This window comes from Patagioenas fasciata, chromosome 14 (genome assembly GCF_037038585.1).
Source record: "Patagioenas fasciata isolate bPatFas1 chromosome 14, bPatFas1.hap1, whole genome shotgun sequence".
NCBI classification, from domain to species: domain Eukaryota; kingdom Metazoa; phylum Chordata; class Aves; order Columbiformes; family Columbidae; genus Patagioenas; species Patagioenas fasciata.
Window position 1 is genome coordinate 9317307 of NC_092533.1, and position 19423 is coordinate 9336729.

At 39.8% G+C, this 19423-nt stretch overlaps 1 protein-coding gene across 5 annotated transcripts in view; it reads right to left on the reverse strand.

The window, feature by feature from the left end:
* The window catches only part of SMAD5 (SMAD family member 5), a 29608-nt gene extending 14786 nt beyond the window's left edge, over positions 1 to 14822 (reverse strand). For 2 of the 5 annotated variants that reach the window (XM_065848813.2, XM_065848811.2), the window contains exon 1: positions 14528 to 14822. The gene's annotated coding sequence lies outside the window, so the exon portion shown is untranslated. Of the gene's footprint in view, positions 1 to 4005; positions 4388 to 6645; positions 6829 to 14527 lie in introns of those variants that run through there. The other 3 variants (XM_065848812.2, XM_065848815.2, XM_065848814.2) reach the window with 3 other exon arrangements.
* Between the last annotated feature and the right edge of the window lie 4601 nt (positions 14823 to 19423).

Here is a 19423-nt window from a genome sequence, read left to right on the forward strand (position 1 = left end):
GAAAAACAAGATTGTTGAAGTTGAACACTCCAATAGAATTTACTGTAAATTCATTCTGGCCATGTGTGAGGCTTTCAAGACTCTTATGCTGAAGTGTATTTTTACCTGTTGAAAACCAGCTTGGGCAAAAAAGAAACTCTGCAACAAACTAATAGGATTTGAGGCATATAAACAACACTGAATTTCTCTCATTACAGGCATTTCAGAAGTTAATTCTGGAAGGCAAAAATACTGAAGGTTTACAGCTTTTGCTTTTTTGGAATACAACAAGGTAGTATTAAAAAGATTAATGAACTATTTTTAGGCTAAAAGCATTCCCTTCTTTGGAGCTATTCAGGTAACAAAGCAATAGGTTCAGGCATTTATCTACAAACCAAACCTTTTCACGTAAAAACTGCAACTCTTGTAGAGTGTTAAAATTTCTGAATAAATGGCATCAACTCCATTTAGAACATTTACTTGCATTCAATGTCATTTCAGCATGTAATTTTTGAAAGGCTTCTAACTAACCATGACATCTCCTAGGTACAACTTGACCAGATCATCTATATTTACAATCAAATTTTTCTGGGGCTTTAAAAGTGCATGTTATGAGCTGTGATGGTAGTACAACAGTATATCACTGTAAGATCTAAGCACAGAAACAAATGCTTTAAAGAGTCACATTTTCATTAATAGTGTTGCACAAATTAGTGATATTGCTCCAATTCCAGATGCAGCTGGTAATAACTTTCATGGGGGGTGGCGGGGAAAAGCTTCCTTAAATTTCCTTAAGAGGCAGAGGGTCTAGTATGCATTACCTTCTTTTATTAAGTAACTTTGCAGCTGAGCTACAAGAGAACCTGAACTGAAAAACATGTTATTACATTTAAAAAAAACAGTTACAAATGCTCTTTAAGGAGTGAGTGTAATGCATCACATGGGGTAGCATGAGGGGGTTTTTAATGGATGAATATGAAAGGAAGTAATCTCTCTATCAGAGTTAGACTTTGGGGCAGGGATTATTTAAAGTTCTTGTTAATGACTACAGCAAATGGAAGGAAACTAGTTGTGTGAACAGGTCCATTGTTTGAACCCCTTCTTAATACCTCATCAGGCCAGCTAGATATAAACAAAGTTGGTTAACAGTAGAATTTACAAATTACATTTCATTTGTGAATGATGGGAGAAACACACTGTCTTCTACCTACCATCATCAATTCTAAGCAACTCAAAGACCTTCTGGTTCCTCTTCCAAGATTTTCTTACCCTACTATATTAAACAGGCAAATTTAGCAGATTAATTTCATTTGCTATCAAAGATTCTTCCGGCTAAAAGGGCCTAAGTGGGACTCATAGCAGAACAGATCAATATAAAATTATGTGTGGTGTATTTATTTAAACGAGATGCATTTTTTAAGTAAAATGTTCTGCCATTGATTCCAAACTAATTTCCCACCTGCAAAATCTAAATTTAAAGTATCATTATCCAAGCAGCCCATCGCCCCGAGTAGTGCAGCAATGAATTATGCTTTTCACAAGCATAAGAGTAAAATGGGTAACACCTACTGGTCTTCATTCTTTCCTACTGTCAATACTAAGCCTATACTGCAAATGTACAAGCACTGTTCTTTTCCTGCTTAATTTACTTGTTTGTAAATTAAATAAGCTTCCTGTAGCATCATACGCAATCTGAAACAAGGACCATCCCTGCTCATGATTAGAAGCTGCTTTGAGACTCAATTTCATAACATAAACAAACCACCACTTATAAGTAGCTACACAATTGGTAGTTCACTCGAGCTGCTGCAGACTCACAGTTAAAACTGTGTTTTACAGTCAGTTCTCGTGCCTGACTTTATTGCCCCTTCAAACTTAGAAATGCTCAAGTATTTTGACTCCATACACACATTAACACATCACACACTCATATAGAAAGCTCAGAAACTCAATTACAGTGTAAGACAGCATATCATACTACCTTCAGTTATCAATATTTTCTTTAAAACTACCTAAAATTACAATCTCACACATCAATTTCACCTGGGTTTATTAAGGTCCTTCTTTCCTTATAAGTTTCCTGACAGGAATTGTGCAGGATTCTGCTTGGCTTTTATTATTATTTTCCCAAGTCTACATCTGACATTGTAGCCTAGCACAGGGTCCCATGTAATGGCATTCATCAGAGCGTTTTCTTGAGGACAAATACAAAAGAAACATTGGTTCCATAGTTTCTCCATGTACATCAAGGACAAAATAAACTCCAAAGTTACACAGTGGTTAAAGAATTTAGGCAATAAACTCAAAGGGCCTATACGTTCCCTACCACTACCACAGACTTAACAACAACAAAAAAATCTTTCAATTACTCTGTGCAACATCTTACTCAAAGAACATCAACTTTAACTCATCATTTTCCCCTCTTCCCCTTAAGTGCAAGTAAAGATGAAAGGAGATTTTATGAATGATACCAAAAAGGAACTTGCGGTATTTCCATCAGAACTGGGCTTGCATATCCAAACGCACATCCAGTTCACCAAAACCTATGATAAATGCTTTAGACTAACACTAGATTTCTTTGCTTCAAACATGCCTTGTAAGGCAATATATTCTAACTAATAATATATGTAAACAAGAACAGAGAAGAATTGTCCAGTCTCCTCACCAATCTTACTAACTGTGCGTGACTGCTCTCCAAACAAAAAATTTACTGACAACTTCAGACATGGCCAAGCACAAGCAACATGTAACACATCCTACATCGAAGAACTGGCATCAAAGCCATAGAGCCCAGGTTGTAAAAGCAATGTTTCTGTTTTTTCTCAAAGTCTTCTCAAAAATCACTGTTAAAAAAAATACAAGTGATAATGATTTATGTCACGAAAGAGTTCACTAATAGAACTCCACTGCATTTCAAAAGCACCCTCACTTCCAGCTGATGCCAAGAAAACCTCAGAAAAAGTGTAACCAAAGGACAAAGTTTTGAATTTGTTTCACATCATGACAAAATTTGAATTTAATTGTGATACAGAGGAAAGGAGTAAAACCAAACACTTCCTAAGCCTAAAGAAGTTAGTATCTACTTCCTAAGGCATCCACTTAGAACACAAAAAATCCAATGCTCACAGCGGCCCCAGCCTCTGCAACAACTCTAATTACTGAGCAATTAGCTTTTGTAGAAGTTCTCAAAAACTACAAATTCCTTCTTAGAACGAAAATCTCTTCCCCTAAGTGTTTTGTCAGAACCGTGCATTTTCTCACACTTCTATTTCAGCTAATTGGCACTTTCCAACAGAAGCATTATGCTGAAAAATGCCATCATCAAGAGCAGGCAGCACATCTGAAAGTCTGCTCTGAAACTGCCTCATGTTTTTAAGGTTAAGATCTACTCTAAGCACAGCAAATACCTAGAATTTAGCATCTATTTCTTAATTAAAATTGCATACAAGAGCATCACCAAATTTCACTAAACATGACAACAAAAGCCCATGCCTCCACTGGCAGGTTAGTGGACACGGACAGGCAAGTGGGTGATTAGGAATGACCTTAGTACGCTTGGAGAAAAAAAAAAAAAAAAAGGAGGGGGGAAAAAAAAAAAGGACATTTCATATTTTTTCAAAAACTCTATGTTAAAAATTAACAAGCTGGACAAAGCCTTCCAAAACTTAGATGCTCGTAGGCAAGACTTTAATTAAAGAATAAGACCCTAAATACTGCCACTGAAAATCTGAATTGACAACAAGAAGTGTAACCTGAAAGCAGGGACTGGATAGACTTTCCTAAAGCTCTAAAGGAGGGAAAGAAAAATAAAGATGTATATATGTGTGCATATACACTTCTACTCCAACTGAACTGCATTAAGACTCTGACAAGTTTACAAAAGCTACAGGATTTGGAGGGAACACTGATAAAAGTAATTCAGCAAGCTTTTTTTTTTTTTCCCCCTTCCACAGAATGAATGAATGGCAAAGTATTCTAAATTTGTCAGTTTGTGACATCCACTGACCCAGAATTCAGAGACACTACCTCATAGTTGGTGGATCAGTAGCAGCGATTCTGACAAAGATCCTCTGTCAAGGATGACAGTCCTGGCAGGCTCAACCTTGGTGGTAGGTCAGCAGGGATACAGACTTGGCAGGCAGCGTTCCGCACCTCGCCAACCCACACTGGTCAAGCACGTTGAGGTGCCAGCCAAACTTTTCCACGTGGTCACAGGAACGCAGCTATAAAGGCCTCCAGAAAACAGTGCAGGAACTTGAACTGCAGCTAATGATAACTGCAAAAGTCTTAAATTAACTGATCAACTTGCTTTTAACGAGTTATCAAATTTAGCCATGAAATACCTAAAGTGTTCTCAGATCACAGAAGAACAAGTGTTTTAATTCTGAGCATGAGCTTCTTACATATTGCTATTAAAAATCATTTAAAGTTCTTTAAAGAGGAAACATTAATACATTAAAACTAATTTTAGCGAATTTATCCTAGAAGTTCGAAGAATCTTGCATTTTAATAAAAAAGAAACTGGCAGTGAAGGAAGATACAGGGACATGCACAGAACTGCCACAGCAGTATTTCTGCAGGTATAGAATTCAGCCAAGAGCAACAGAAAGAGGTCTTAACTAAAAAGAAAATATAGAGGAAATTAAAAGTGTCCTCTGGAATATTAAAGATCACAACATAATTGGCAAAGACCATTGAATGCACCCAAAAACACAAACTACACTTAATAGAGCTCGAGCACTCCATCTTGAGAGAATTTCTTGCAGTTCTGATAATGTTCTATCACCATGAAAACTCTGCACAGAAGATCATCCACTCAAGGTGCAAGATTAAAAACCTGACTTCGTAACAATAACCAGGCAGTACAGGATCCACAGTTATAGCTCCTTTAGGCTCCATCAGAGGTTAAAACTCCAAACCTCACACAACAACCACCCAGCACAGCTGTAGGGTGCATCACGTCCTTTTGCTGTGATCTTTTGTCATCAAGAAAAAGAAATGCAGAGGAAGCCCCTCTTCCTCCTTTCCCCTTTCTCATCCTCATCACAACTGTCCATCCTGGGCTTCCACTAGGAAAGCTGTCTTTAGAAAGTAAGAAAATTCCTCTCTTAAATGTATTTTCTTCACGTTTTAAAGGAAAATAAAAGTTTGGCAAAGGCAGGTAGCCCAATAAGCACATGGTTTCTTGGAGTTTTGTTTTGTTTTGCAAAAATAAGCACCATTAAGCACTTAGCAGCAATTTCAAGGCCAAGTGAACAAAATTTTAATATCAGAGGTAAGAATAAACCACTATCAAATGGTAGAGATTAAGACATTAAATCCAACAGCACCCTACACAGACAAGGCATTCTCCAAAGTTACAACATACTAATTATGAACATCTTCAATTAAGTTATTTGCTGCTTCTATTAACTTCCACTACCACCAGCTGCCAACTTCATGAAGTATTACAGCTTTTGAAGAGCATGGGCACGTGACTGCAAAAGCGTGTTTGAGAAGTGTGTTTGCACCTTTCCCCGCCTTCTCTTCAATCAAATTCTGTGATCCCTCAAAATATTAGAAGGATATTCTGTGCAGAACTTCCGTAAATGAGATCTGCAATGAGCACCACTTGTTTCAGTTTTCAATATTTTAAAGCCACACATGGCAGGTATATTATCTGAAATTAAGAAAGGGATACAAACCAGCAAGAGATTTCATCTAAAAACACAACATAATGACAATCTAATTTCCCATAGCAAGACAAAACTTACGGGTTGACGCAAATTTTGACAGTTATTCCTTGGAGGTTTTGTTGAAGCAGAGAGCTCAAGTCATTCACTCATCAAAGCCTCTAAATCCCTACAGATTCCACCAAAAGACTCAACAGCTATTTTTGAACCTATTAATTCAATTACTACAGTTCTTCCCTACCTCATTTTACTGAGAAATATTCATTTTATCAACTTAAAGTCACACCAGACACTACACAAATGGACCAGAGCACTGATCACTTGATATCCAGTCTTGTGCTTTTAACCACAAGACCATATTTCCTGTATTAAGTTTACAACCCGCAGAAAACAAAAACTGCCATTCTAAATTGCTTAAGCGGTCCATCTGTTGTCAGGTTGCTGTCAGGACAGGATGCACACAACGAAGGCCAAGGTGTGTGTGCCCTGACATCGCCTCTTTACCGACGGGTTTGAAACGTGTGGAATTGTTAACTTTCCCCTCTCGTTTGGTCAGGCCTTGCCCCAGTTAGGAGCAGAGTTCCTCGATTAAAAAAAAAAAAAAAAAAAAAAAGGCATAAACCACCGAGTCTCTCATTAGCATTGCAACAGTTTGTTCCTACAGTTACGTGCACAGACTTATTTTTATCAGCACGAAGCGTGTTCTCACAGACCCGCAGCGCGGTCCCGCGCCCCCCTTTCCCTCCCCGGCTGCTTCTTCCTCCACACGCCGCTTACCGGCCTCCTCCTTCTCCTCCTCCCCCTCCCGTCCCCCCGCCAGCCCCGGCCCGGGACGCCCCAAAAGTCTGTCAGCACCGGGCCCACGCAGCCGGGGTGGCCTCAGCCCCTCAACTTTCCCAAAGGGCCCGTTTCCCCCCCGGTCGAGAATCCGAAGCGCAGCGCCCCTACCAGCCCGCCGTCCCCAACCACCCTCCCCTTCTCCGCCCCGACCCACCCGGCACGCAGCGAGGCGGCCTCCCCGACGCAGCGACACGGGGCCCGGTGTCTGTGAGGCAGGAGGCTCCGGCTGGGCCGCCCGCTCGCAACAAAACTTTATGTGGAGCCCGCGGAGGGGACAGCGGCGCGGCGGCGCCGGCGGGGCCAGCGCCGGGACCCGGATGTGCGCGACGGGGGGAGAGCGCGGGCTGGAGGCTGCGCGCCGCGCATGCGCTGAGGAAGCGGCCGCGGCGGGGAGGGCCTGGGGGGTGTCGAACCTGCAACCGCATAAGAAAATAAAATTAAAAAAAAAAAAAAAAGAAAAAAAAGCGAAGCGTTCGGGTTTGCTTGTGGAAAAAGTAATTTACGCGAAGATGGAGCAATAGTAAAGTTTCTGAAGCTCAGCGCGGGCCTGCCGTGACCCCGTCAGGCGGAGGCTCGGAAAGCCCGGGCCTACCCGGGCCCGCCATGGAGCCGCGGGGCTGAGACCCGGCCCCTCCTGCCCGGGGTCGTGTGCTGGCGGCCCGTGACATCGGGCCTTGTGCTCGGAGGTTGTTTTGTGAAACAGGTTGGGTTTTATCCGCGGTGCTGAGGTCTTTCGGGTGGCCGCGTCTCGCAGTACATGACTAAAACCACACGGTAAAGCTTCAGGAAAAGAAGCAGCGTTAGGAATGACTCTAGAAAGGGCTGTATGGGTGAGGATTTTCATACTGTATATAGTGGGACAAATTTCTGCTTTTCTCATGGTTGCCCTCATTGCATGAAGTGGAAATGACTGCTGTTTCCTCAAAGCTATTTTTTGAACAGCACAGAAGAAAGTTTCAGAGAGATACTGGGGCAAAACCATCTCCAACACGCCATGACAGTGCCTGACCTTGATTAAGCACACTGCAGGCATAATGGTTTCTCGTAGTTTTTAACTATGTAAATTGATTGATGTGAGGGCAAATGAAAGAAGAATTGGGTTCCACATGGTGACTTGATGTCAGAATGTTTTCATATTTTAAATTGCTGTCAATACACAACTGGCTTTTGGAAGTCCAAAGGCCTAAATTTCCACTAGATCTGAAGAATGTGCTTACTTCCACTGCAATCAGTAACAAAAATGACTTGTCTGCTCTAAGGCCTCTCATCGTAGGAAAGGACTGGCAAAGTCTTGTTGCCCGTACAAAAGACAAGATACCTCAGAGCGACGTGTGGAGGGCTGAACTGCTCTGCTCTTCTTCGATCTATTCACGAGCAGGTGGAACTGCCCGCCACAAAGCACCAGTGAGGCCCAAACTCTGATGGCATTGAGGAATTTAGCTTTATATGGGTAACAGGAACATCCACAATTAGGGGAAAGTACTTCACACTTCAGCCCATAAAGTGATTTTAAGAGGAAACTTCTACAGGAAGATTACCTCATAACCCAAAGGCTGCCTTCCTCAGAGGCTGATCAGAGCCTGTTTCAGACACACTACTGAACTAAACTGAATCCTAGTCTGATCCACTGCAGAATTTCTACAGAAAAGTTTCTTTCTCTGGCAAAAAAATGTTTAGGAACAGATATACAAGGCAAAATAATTGTTTGTATGTAAATTCGTGTCTCTGTTGTAAGACATGTAACTATTCTGTCTTGGAGCAGTTAAAAATCTGCAATTGCATCTTCTGGCATGCCAGCTGAATCTTGATATCAAATAGAATCCTTTTGGAAAAATAAAATTAGAAATGAGCAAATGTAATGAAAAGTGATTTTATATATACATATTTATGTATATGTACTAATATACTAATACATATATAATCAGGCTAAAAAGAAACCACAGGAGATACCATGTGTAAATTGAAGGTAAAACAGCAACAAAAAAAAAAAAAAAAAAAAAAAAAAAGAAGAAAAAGCAATGTAAAGTTTGTAGAAACAGGGAAGAACATTCAGTGAGCCAAACTGAAGTTTAAATTTCAAATATATTTGGGTTTTGAAGAAATCGTCTTCTGATTCAAAACTATGTGGCTCTTGATTATTTTTTATGTAAACAAATGGTTTTAGCACCAGTGTGCTCTGATCAGATCTATACAGAAGTTAATTAATAGCCCAGTGGGGCATCTCTACTAAAGTTCACAACGGCGGTGAAGCAGCAAAGCTTTGGTGTGATTTAGTCACAAAATGGAGCGAACCTTTGGGGACTCATGTGTATCTCTGCACCAGCAATTGTTCTGCTTTGGCCAGGCAGTCCAAAATATGGGACAAAAAAAATACTGTTGGTCTTTGTCCAGATCTTTTGTGTAACTTAATTAATAAACCAAGTAACAAACAACAAATTGGCAGCAGGCATTTTAGGTGTTGTTCATGTGCCAGCCATGATGTCTCTATGAAACAAAATGTTCTCTGGTTGAGAAGTTACAAAACAGTTGGATGTTGTTGGATGAAGCTACAGCACAGAGCTCTGATGAGCTTCCTCCTGCAGGGATTTTAGAGTTCCAGTCATGAGGAAAGCTGAAGGTGTTCATGTGTGGGAGAGGACAAAGAAAACTCTAAGTTTTCCAAAATGTTCTCAGGTTAAAACTGCAGGCAATTTTGGCATGTCTGCTTGCAGCACACCACTCCTCAGAAAGCAGTGATTCTTAAGCACAATACACAGACTGTTTTGGAGTATGGTAATTAGGATGATCTACCAGCTGCAAAATTGTTTTCCTCTTTGTTTTTTCCCATTTTGTCACAGACTAATGTTGAATGGGCAAACACCAATGTCTGAAGTCAAGTTATCTCCTTCTAGTCAATGGGAGAGAGTTACGGACAAAGTAAAAAAACTTTTCGGTATCTAATTATACAATTCTGTGTATCCTTAAGGTCACAAAAAATTAACATCACTTCCACCACTGTCTACTTCATACGTGGTTTCCATCACATAAATCTCTAGTGCCTCACTCCAGCGGGTCCAGTCTAATAATGTATCAAGTTCAATGAAAGGTTTAGGCATCCTGAACAGAGTTTCCGGATATCACATGATTTCATGAATTTATGAATTTCACAACTCATGGAACCATCAATCCTCTTTTAGCGTTGGCAAACCTGGATTTTAACAATATATGAATATGCAGCTGTGGTAATCCCAGGAAAAATGACCAGCTTACCTGAATATTTTAATTATTAATTGTCTGTTCAGATTCTGCAGAGGCGACTGCAGACGTTTATAGATTTAGTCCTGCCTTGTAAAGTCAATGAAAGTACAAGTACCTGTGTCACATTCCTTTGTGCACAGCCTGGTGGCAATGAAGAGAGAAAACTCATAAACCTATGTGACTGTAAATGTTTATGTTGGAGGCAGCTATAACCTTGTAGTTTGATCAAAGTACAGAACAGTCAACAGAAAAACTACCACCCGTTTGTATCAGGCCTTGCATGCTTCAGAAGCAACCATGAAGTTCAACAAGTATCTTAAATTACATTATTTTGATTTTTCTCTCCAGGTTTTGAATATGATCCCTGTATTTTTGGTAAGATTTTTGTTTGGTTAGAAATGAATAGTTTGAAAATCAAACGTATTGTTTGAATTATAAGGAAATAGTCTTGAAAAAAAGTTGCTTTATTATGAAACTTTGGCCTTCCTGTGACTTCTAAAATGAGTGCATTGTTCAACTTAATTCTCTATCAACTTTCTAAACTGCTGGGAGGGGAGAATGTTGTTAAATATATATATATATATATGTATTTACTTTTATATATAAGTATGTATGAAGAATCACCATGTCTATTTTTGCAAAGCCGCTTTATGTTAAAAAATTCCTGTAGTGTCAAAGATGGCTTGGGCACTTCAATCCAATCCAGCTGAAAAACAGGATTGGGGAAAAACAGATAGGATAGCTCAAGACAGTCCCACTCACAGCTGTCAGCTGAGCAGAAATGGGGGAAGGGGGAAATGCTGAGAAAGGAATTTTTTTTTTTGGCAGTGAAGAGAGGAACATGCCATCCCTGTTTGAAAAGCTTCAGGGTGGGAAAGGCTAAGGAGGGGCTAACATACTATACATACCTTTACATATATTTTTGAGGCAGAAAAACAGCGTTATGTTTGAGCAGAGTTCAGCAAGTGGAAAGGCCGGTGGCATTCACTCTGACCATCAGGTTCTCTGAAATAACCCCACAATTAACAGCACGCTGAGAGCAAGCATGGTACATGAGAAGTGGCTACCTAACAACAAGAAGGCAATACAAACGTTGTGTACATCACATCATGTGTCAGGAAATGAAAAACAAATTGTTTAGCATCTGGAGGAAATATATTAAAAATGTTTACCTACAAGGCCCTGGGTAGTGTGGGCTCCTGTGAAGTTACGCTCACTGGCTCACAGCCTTTGAATTTTAGGAGAATAAATTACGTACCCTGTTATTGTTACAGCCACACTTCTGGTACCTTGCATGACTCAGCTCACACGGCAGTACAGAGAACGGGAGAGAAGAATTAGTCTTGTGTCCTGAAGCTACAGATAAAAGACGTTAACATGAAATTGTAGACCAGGGGAGGGAAGGACAAGCCAAAGGTATGCTTCCCAGCAAGTTTAAAACTGCTAGACTGAAATAATAAATGAGATGAGACTTGTACATGAGTACTGATACATCTATGGAGATGTCAGAAATAAAGACATTGTGTAAAGGTTTCGTAACTTCAACTCAACAGTGTCATTTCATACTCTACAAAATAAAAGTGTGAATATATTTGGGATGGTGTATCCAGTTTGACAGATCTGACAGTCAATTAAGGATGCAAGATGGAACATGCAATTCAATAAATAAATGTATGAAAAACGTATAAAAAAGGCAAAATCATAAGAAGGGCAAAAGGTCACTGCAGGAAGAGTAAGACATGTAAAAAGTAATTAATAAGAGAAGCCTTTGCCCAAGAACTGGCGCAAAGTCCGTATCAGAGTATGAACCCTCTTCCATTGGCACCTGTGGACAGCCTGGTCAGGACAGAGAACTGGTAAATCAGATCTGTTCTGGCAACGAGGGGTGGAAACCTTCCCAGAGGAATGGAAAAAATGCCCTAGCTGATTCAAAAGAAGTGATACACAGGAAATGATAAAGAAAATAATTTTAAATGACACGATTCCTTTGAATATTCCTCCAGTGTTCCTGTTTTTCTAGACCATCTCCAGCTTGCCCTCACCGTTGCACCAGCAGTACAGAAGCATGTAGTACTCCCATTCTTCTGAATCAGTGATTTTCAACTATTCCTAGAACATGACCTCACATTATGAGAACACTTTCTGGAGTCTGACACCCACTGCTAAACTCAGAAGAAAGAGAGCCCCTGCCTCTTCAAAGCTGTTTCCAAGAACCAGACCAAATCCTGTGGACAACAGAGAAGTTGGACCGTAGAAGTGGGACAAAAAAGTTACTACAGAAAGAGAATGAATCTTAACTTTCTTCTACTTAGTATAAGCACAATATTGCTATGAGCTTTTTTCCTTTTGTGTAAACTCTGCCCAAAGCTAGCCATGAACAAAATTGTGTCTCGTTTTCTTAAATATTTATTCCCTTCCCTACCATTTGTTTTAGGTCCCACACCATTAGCCAAACGTGGAGCTTCTGGGGTGTATTCTTCAATGTTTTCACCTGCACAGACCAAATTTTTCTTAGTGCTCTTCCCTCCCCAGCCCACATGCTGCCTTCTGAGCATGGTTCCTTTTGGAGGTGACTGGCATTTGGGTGGGACACGTCCTGGCTTTGGGACAGTGAGGACTAAGGTCACTCCATCATCTGCTGACACAGTCAGGAGCTGGAATTCCATTTCTTGTAGCAGTAGTTGGGACCAACATCCACAATAACTGTGCCCTGAAAACTTGTATTTGCGGCTCCATGGTAAAAACCACAGGAAAACTATTTTTAGCACAACGGAGCTCTAAATAGTGGAAGCACTGAAAATTTAGCTCACATCATGGGCCAAATTCTTGTCCTGGTTACACCCACTCTATGGAGGAGCCTGAATGTAATAAACAGAAACACTCTGAAACAGAAATTTTTAAAAAAGTGCCACTTTTGCTTATGAGTAAAATCAGTATTTTAGACTTTAAATTAAGAAAGGTACACATCCTCCAGCATTTCTTCTAGAAATAAATAAAGGGAAAAGAAAAAGGAACTGTTTGAACCAGAAGTGATCTATTACAATGATTGTACCTATTATGATAAAGGTAATTCATCCCATTATATGTGTCTGAACAATACCCATCGCTAAAATCTCTCTTCCTTCATTATGCAGATCCTTTTGGCTTAGACCAATGGAAAGGACCTTGAGTTTATCTGTATCTTGAGAGAAGAGGCAGCAGGTGACCCTAGCCTATGAGTAACAAATCAGGTTATAATAGCCAGACCTACACTTAATTACTCACAAGCCAACTTTCTAAGAGCAGTTTATCACCTCAGGATTTCACAACCCAAAACAATCAGTGATGGCAATGCAGAGGACTTGAGTTTTCTCAGGTAGGAACTGACAGGACCTGACTTTCTCCTTCTGGGCGTTTTCCTGCCCAAGTCCCCAAGTTACAGGGCTCTAGGCCTTTACAACCTATATTTAAATTTTCTGGCACACTTAAGGACACAACTTTTTTTCCACCTTCATGACCAAATAGTTAGGTTTAATAATTTCCTCTACAGTATCAAGATCTACATATACAATCATAATAATGGCTATTGTAAAATTAAAGTGCTTTGGGGCATAGTATAGTGCAGGTTTTGGACAGCGTGTTGCCAGCTATTTACTTTTCTAAAATAAAAATTAAAACTTTTTGGAGAAGCCAGTAAGATGAGAAAATAACAAAATAGGGTTGGGGTTTTTTTTCTCATCATCACAATAAAAAATGTTATTTTTCATTTACTATTTTATTGTTTATGAGATTTTTTTCCCTTCTTTTAGCTGTGTCCTCTGGCATATATTTTAAAAGGAAATACATGGAGGAAAATCAAAAGGCAAACAACACAGTTTCAATTTTAATTACATTTTGGCAAATCTGAAATAAATGAGGATTATTATTCTTTTCTGAACACCTTCATATTTCACACAGTAAAGGAAAAAATAAAAAGTTCATAAACTTTTTGCACCAGCTGCTTAGATGGGCCCCATGTAAGGCACTGTCACTAAAATAGTTCACAACCCTAATTACAATTCACCGCATCTTGGGAATGACATTTAAGATTCTCGAGGCGCTTTTAGATAATTTTTAGACTCTGTGTAGAAGTTCAGCTGTCACGAAGTCGGTTTTATTTTGTAACAGATTTTATCCTTTGGAATGTTATGTTTGGATTGAGCTGAAGATACGGAAAAATACATGCAATATAGTTTGCTTACCCACTGAAATATAACTCCTAAAACAAAGCTGAGACTTTTTGTCCTTTAATGTTCATATTCCAGCCTGTGCTTGCCAATAGCTGTTTAGATTTGGAAGTGGGGGATAGCAGAAAAAACTCTCCCTTATTGTATTATTCGGACTCCATTAGTGTAGTCAGAGAGAATTCCTGCTCTGTATCGAGTAATTAAATAAATATTTAACATTGCAGGATTTAATTGGAATCCCAAAAGTTAACAATAGCCTCTGCTATCCATGTCGCTATCTCAGGGGCTCTGTTTTCACAGGCGTATATTTAGATCTCGGCCACATCGCCTACTTGCATTACAAATAGTACAACCTCCCCCCTCCCTTGAAAAAAAAAAAAGAAAACAAACAAGAAGCTCTGTAAAATCTGGAAACTTTTCTAAAGTGACGCCATCTCTGTGAATCTCCTTCCCTCTGCTGCAAAACATAACTCAAAGCTTAAATTAAGTGGCGGGCAGGCGCTTGCAAAAAAACCGACCAAACAAAACAAACCGAACAAAACAAAACAAAAAACCAAAACCACAACAACCAATAACAAATGAACACAACTTTACCTTCCAGAAAATTACTGCAGCTCCATTTTCTCACCCTGGATTTTTTCTCTAGCTCCTTTCCAAGTGATTTTTGTTCCTCTGGCTCCTGCTGGCGCTGGGGAGGAGCCGTGCGGAGGGTCCCCAGCCCGCGGGGACCGGCTCGGGTAACACCCAGCAGCACCCCCCCAGCTGCCTGCACAGAATTCAAATTCCCACTTTAGAAACTTTCTGCAATACTTGTGTGTCAAGTCTATTTTTGTTTCCTTCCTTCATCCTATAATAACGCTCTTTGCTTCGATGCAACGCAGCCATCTTTTGTGCTGTGTCTTTTCGTGCAATCTGTAGATCAAAAGCAGTTTGCTGGTGTAAATCCTGGCTTTACCAGAGCTGGCTGATCCTTTTTGGTGAATAATTTATCTGATTTGGAAAATGGGAACAGCTACAATCACAGTGTATTGACTCTTTGCATTAGGTCTCCCTGCACAAAAAGAATACTCACAATCTGAATGCATTTAATGGACATAAATGTGTCTGTACATGCATAATACATATAAATAAATATACACATATAAATAAATATATACACATTTAGGGCATACAGATGGTATGTCTATGCACACAGGCACACACACACCTCAAAATAGGCCAGTTTAATTAGGATGATGGTACTTTTAATGTAAAAAATACAATTATAAAGTATGAGTGATCTTCATACCAGGCCTTCTACATTTTTCATTTTACCACACTGTGTGTATATACAAAGATGGCAAAACCAGAGAGTAACATGTATAAACAAGAGTGTAAGTCTGCGGAAGATGGATCGTTCTCTGTGAATCTACTGAGTTAAACACAATAAAAGCCGATTAGTCTTGTTGGCAACTGAGCTCATGGAGGTTTCAAAGTGCAGTTCATATGAACAGTCTGACAGCTGCACACCCTAGAAGAACCACTTAGAATAAAATTCATGCGATTAGATGCTTGCAGAATCAAAGCATTTCTTACTAAAATAATGATATTAATGTGATTACATCTAGCCATTAGCCATGGGTCTTCATGAAGATGACCCGGGCCGTGTCTAAATGATCAGCCTTACCCTCTCAAACCCTGGTTTGTGAGAAGCCTCGTGTCTCCCTCACACTGCGAGTGTGAATTCCCTTGCCAGAGCTTCGATGATCTGACAAGATTTGAGCCAAAAGTCAAAAGGAAGGTGCAGACATCCCCCGTAAGGCACACGGTGGGGAAGGACGAACATGGCTTGTCAACAGAAAGTCAGACTTTGCAGATCACTACTGGATTTCATTGAAGGATTTAGCCAGAGTGTGAAGAAGATGATGGTCTTCTTGGTGTGTTCTACCTGGACTTCTAAAAGACTCTTGGAAATGTCTCGCACCTTTCTCAGGGTAAATAATCTGCCAGGGAAAAGGAGGTAATGGTCTCCTAAGAAGGTCTAAAGAAAGGCAGCAAGGAGTGGGAATATCTGGTTACTTTTCAGAGCAAAGGAAAGTGGAATTTCACAGGTGTGTTCACACTGGTGCTGCTCAATGAGTTGGTGAGTGAGCTGGAGAAGGTAGTAGGACAATCTGTGGATAATGGCGTTAGGAAAGTGAAGATGAGGACTCAGCATGAAGAACTGACGAGGGAGTTCACCACGCTGAACAGAAAACAAAAGACAGATAAAATTTGGTGTAAATATAAAGTTGCACACTTGGGAGTGAAGTCACATCTGAGATGATGTGCTCTAACAGACTGCTCGGGAACAATATTTTATAATAGTTCGATGCAGGTGTTGAATGAATTTTTGATCACCAAGGAGTGTGCTGAATGTCAGAAATTGCTACCAAAGGAATGGCAGACAAAGCAAAGAAGATCACTCTGATGCTGTGAGCTCCCAGTGCACCTGCATCTCAGGCTTCATGTAGAGGGCTGGTTCTTCATCTCAGAAAGAAATGCTGCAGCTGGCAGAGGTACAGACAAGGCCAAAAAGAGTGTTCTGAAGCACCAAATGGGTCCCACGCAGGGAATGTCTAAATAGTCTCTTCTGTCTGGAAAATAAATGGCTGAGAAGGGATATTACAGACACCTGCAAAAAGCCCAAGTGGAACAGGGAAGGTGAGAGAAAACTTTGTCTTCCAGGTCTGGAGGAGGTGAAAAGAAGCTTAGCTGCAGTCCTGTGAGAAGACAAAGGTAGTTCTTCACAAAAAGTGTGATAAAGGCTTCAAATCTCTGCCACCGAGTGTTGTGGGTACTAAAAATTTACACAAGTTCAAAAATCAAAATTGATGACAGAACAATTTCACAGAAGAAAAACCCGTTAAAGGTCACTAAATATAAAGACACCAACCTCTGGCTCTGGAACTCCCGTGGCTGCAAATTGCTGGGCAGGAATTCTGTGGCATTACCGTTTGCCCTGTTCTTACCTTCTTCCTCCAGCCATCCTCCCATGCCGGCTGTTGGATGGGATGCTGAGCTGGACAGGCCTCTGATCCCCAGCAGGGTCATACCCATGGTCTTCACATGCTGTCAGGACAACCGCTTTCCACCCTGAAGCTCCTGTCTCACTACAGGCATATTTTATTGTCTAAAATATCACAAACTCTGCTCTGTATTTTTTCTTCCAAATTGCTGTGTTACCCCATTACTACGTCTCCACCATTCTACAAATATTGCTGCATACTTACACATATAAATGCATCTGTTAATAGAAATAAAACTCTCCTGGTCAAAAACTGTGGAATAATTCTTGTTCAGTGTACCATGCTGACTCTCTCACTATGTTCAGGAACAAAGCTTCCGAAAGTCAGTAATGCATTTGTACTAGGTAACTCAAAACTGCATTCATTGTTCTAGTTACATCAAGAAACTATTATTAAGAACCCCACATTAAAGGTAATTTGAATAGAAGCTTCAATTTAGTGAAGTTTCAGTATGGTAAAGCACAACTATACAGAGCTTATAGTTCAACGCAGAGGCTAACTGAACTAACCATATAACATCTTTTCATCCACATTTTTTTATCATTATGTTCAACAATGAATGTTTTGTTTTGAAATGTGCATCTGGTCTCTTCCAGTGACACCAGAGCTGTGCAAGAATGGGAAACTTCCCTTCATGCCAAACAGGAAAAAAATAATGGCTTTTTTACATTTTCTGTGAACGTAAAATGGTAGCAGGGAGGACAATCATTTGGCATTTGCAAAGTTGTGTTCTGATAGAAAAAGAAAAATTTGTTTAAAACAGTAATTGAAATAAGGAACATCTAATGAGAAAGTCATTTCCTAAGCTTGTGTATTGAAATGGGCCTACAGCTGAACTTTCTATCTGTCCATTCTCCTCCTTCCCTAAACTAGGAGTAAAATGCAGTGTATCTCACAAGGTATTTTAATAGATTTATTATATATGACAGATTTAGGCCGGAGAGCCTTGGTCCATCTCAAAATGACAGCAAAATACTTAATTAATATTTAATTATTACAGTTTCAGAGAGAAACACATTTTCATTCCCATTATTAATACAAAGAAAATGAAGTTCAGCTAGGAAATGCCACATGTCGACAATCAGTCAGATATATCAGTGGCAATTTCAGAGCTGAAATTTTCAATTCAACCCCTGATTTTGAGTTCCAAAGACTAACCTGATACAGAGGATCTCGGGTGTAAAAACGGAGAGCAGTTGTAGTTGCGCTGCAGTTCCCACTAACCCCGAAATACTGACATTTTGGGATTTCGTAGAACAAGGAGGTGTTTGCATTCTAGATTACCAAGGATGTGTTTCTGAGAAAGCCATACAATTCAACTTGAAATAAGCTCTTTCCTGCCTTTCTTATACGTAACTCATCACACCCAGATTTTGATATTTGTATTCATGTTTCAAACCTACTCTGCCAATTTCTTACAAAAGCAGGACCTTGATCTCCATTCTGTCTAACAAATTTCTTAGAAAAGCTCTGATTTTACTGCCAGTTTTTATTAGTGGGATAGTTGGAACTGCTGATAGAAGGCCATAAACATTGGTTTTAGGACAATCTGCTTAGTGCTGACATTTAACCATGAGAATAATCTTCTGTCTATTCAGCAAAGTATTTATGGCTATGCTTTACTTGAAGCACACGCTAAATTCAATTAACTTCATTTTAATCATGGGCTTAAGTGCTTTGCTCTCTCAGGATAATGAGACTATTGGCATTTCATTTAGCTGGCTGAGCTTGTTTTTAAGTAAATTTCGTACTCTCAAGCACAAACTGACAAACATGCAAATAAGAGTTACCTTTTTGCCTAAAGACAGAAAATGATAAACCGAGTAGCTTTCCAGTCTGTGAGGGGAAACACCTAGGCATGGAATAGATTTTCATTTCCCTGATAGTATCATATTAATTGTCTGGTAGTGAAACGCTGCCTTGCAAGAAGAGATTGTGCGTCTTTGATCTCCTTCTGTACATGAGCAAGGAGAGACATAAGCGTTATTTTCCATTGAAATTAAGAGTGTTTGTTTGCTTGTTTGCTAGACAAAGGCAAAAGTCTTTGAGACATTGTGGGCCACAGCTTCACTGGATATAAATTGGCACGTCTCTTTCATTTCAGGGGAATTACGCTAATTTTACACCTCAGAGTACATCTTGGAGACTTACCATGTCATGTATAAACTTGAATAGAGAGATTCTGTATCATGAGGTAAGATCATAAAACTATGGGGTCTGGGAATGCTTGACAGTAGCTAGTAAATGCAGCGTGGTCTGGTCACTAAGTGGGACCAATTGTTTATAAGAAGAATAAACCAGTTGGCTGGCAGAGCTAAAAAGCAGTTTTCTTTACCGTGGTATTCCTAATTAACAGCTTTTCCCCACAAAAGCAGTATAATGCAAAACTGTGATTTTATTAAATCTTACGTGGTTCAAAAAAACTCTCAAACGTCATAAACGT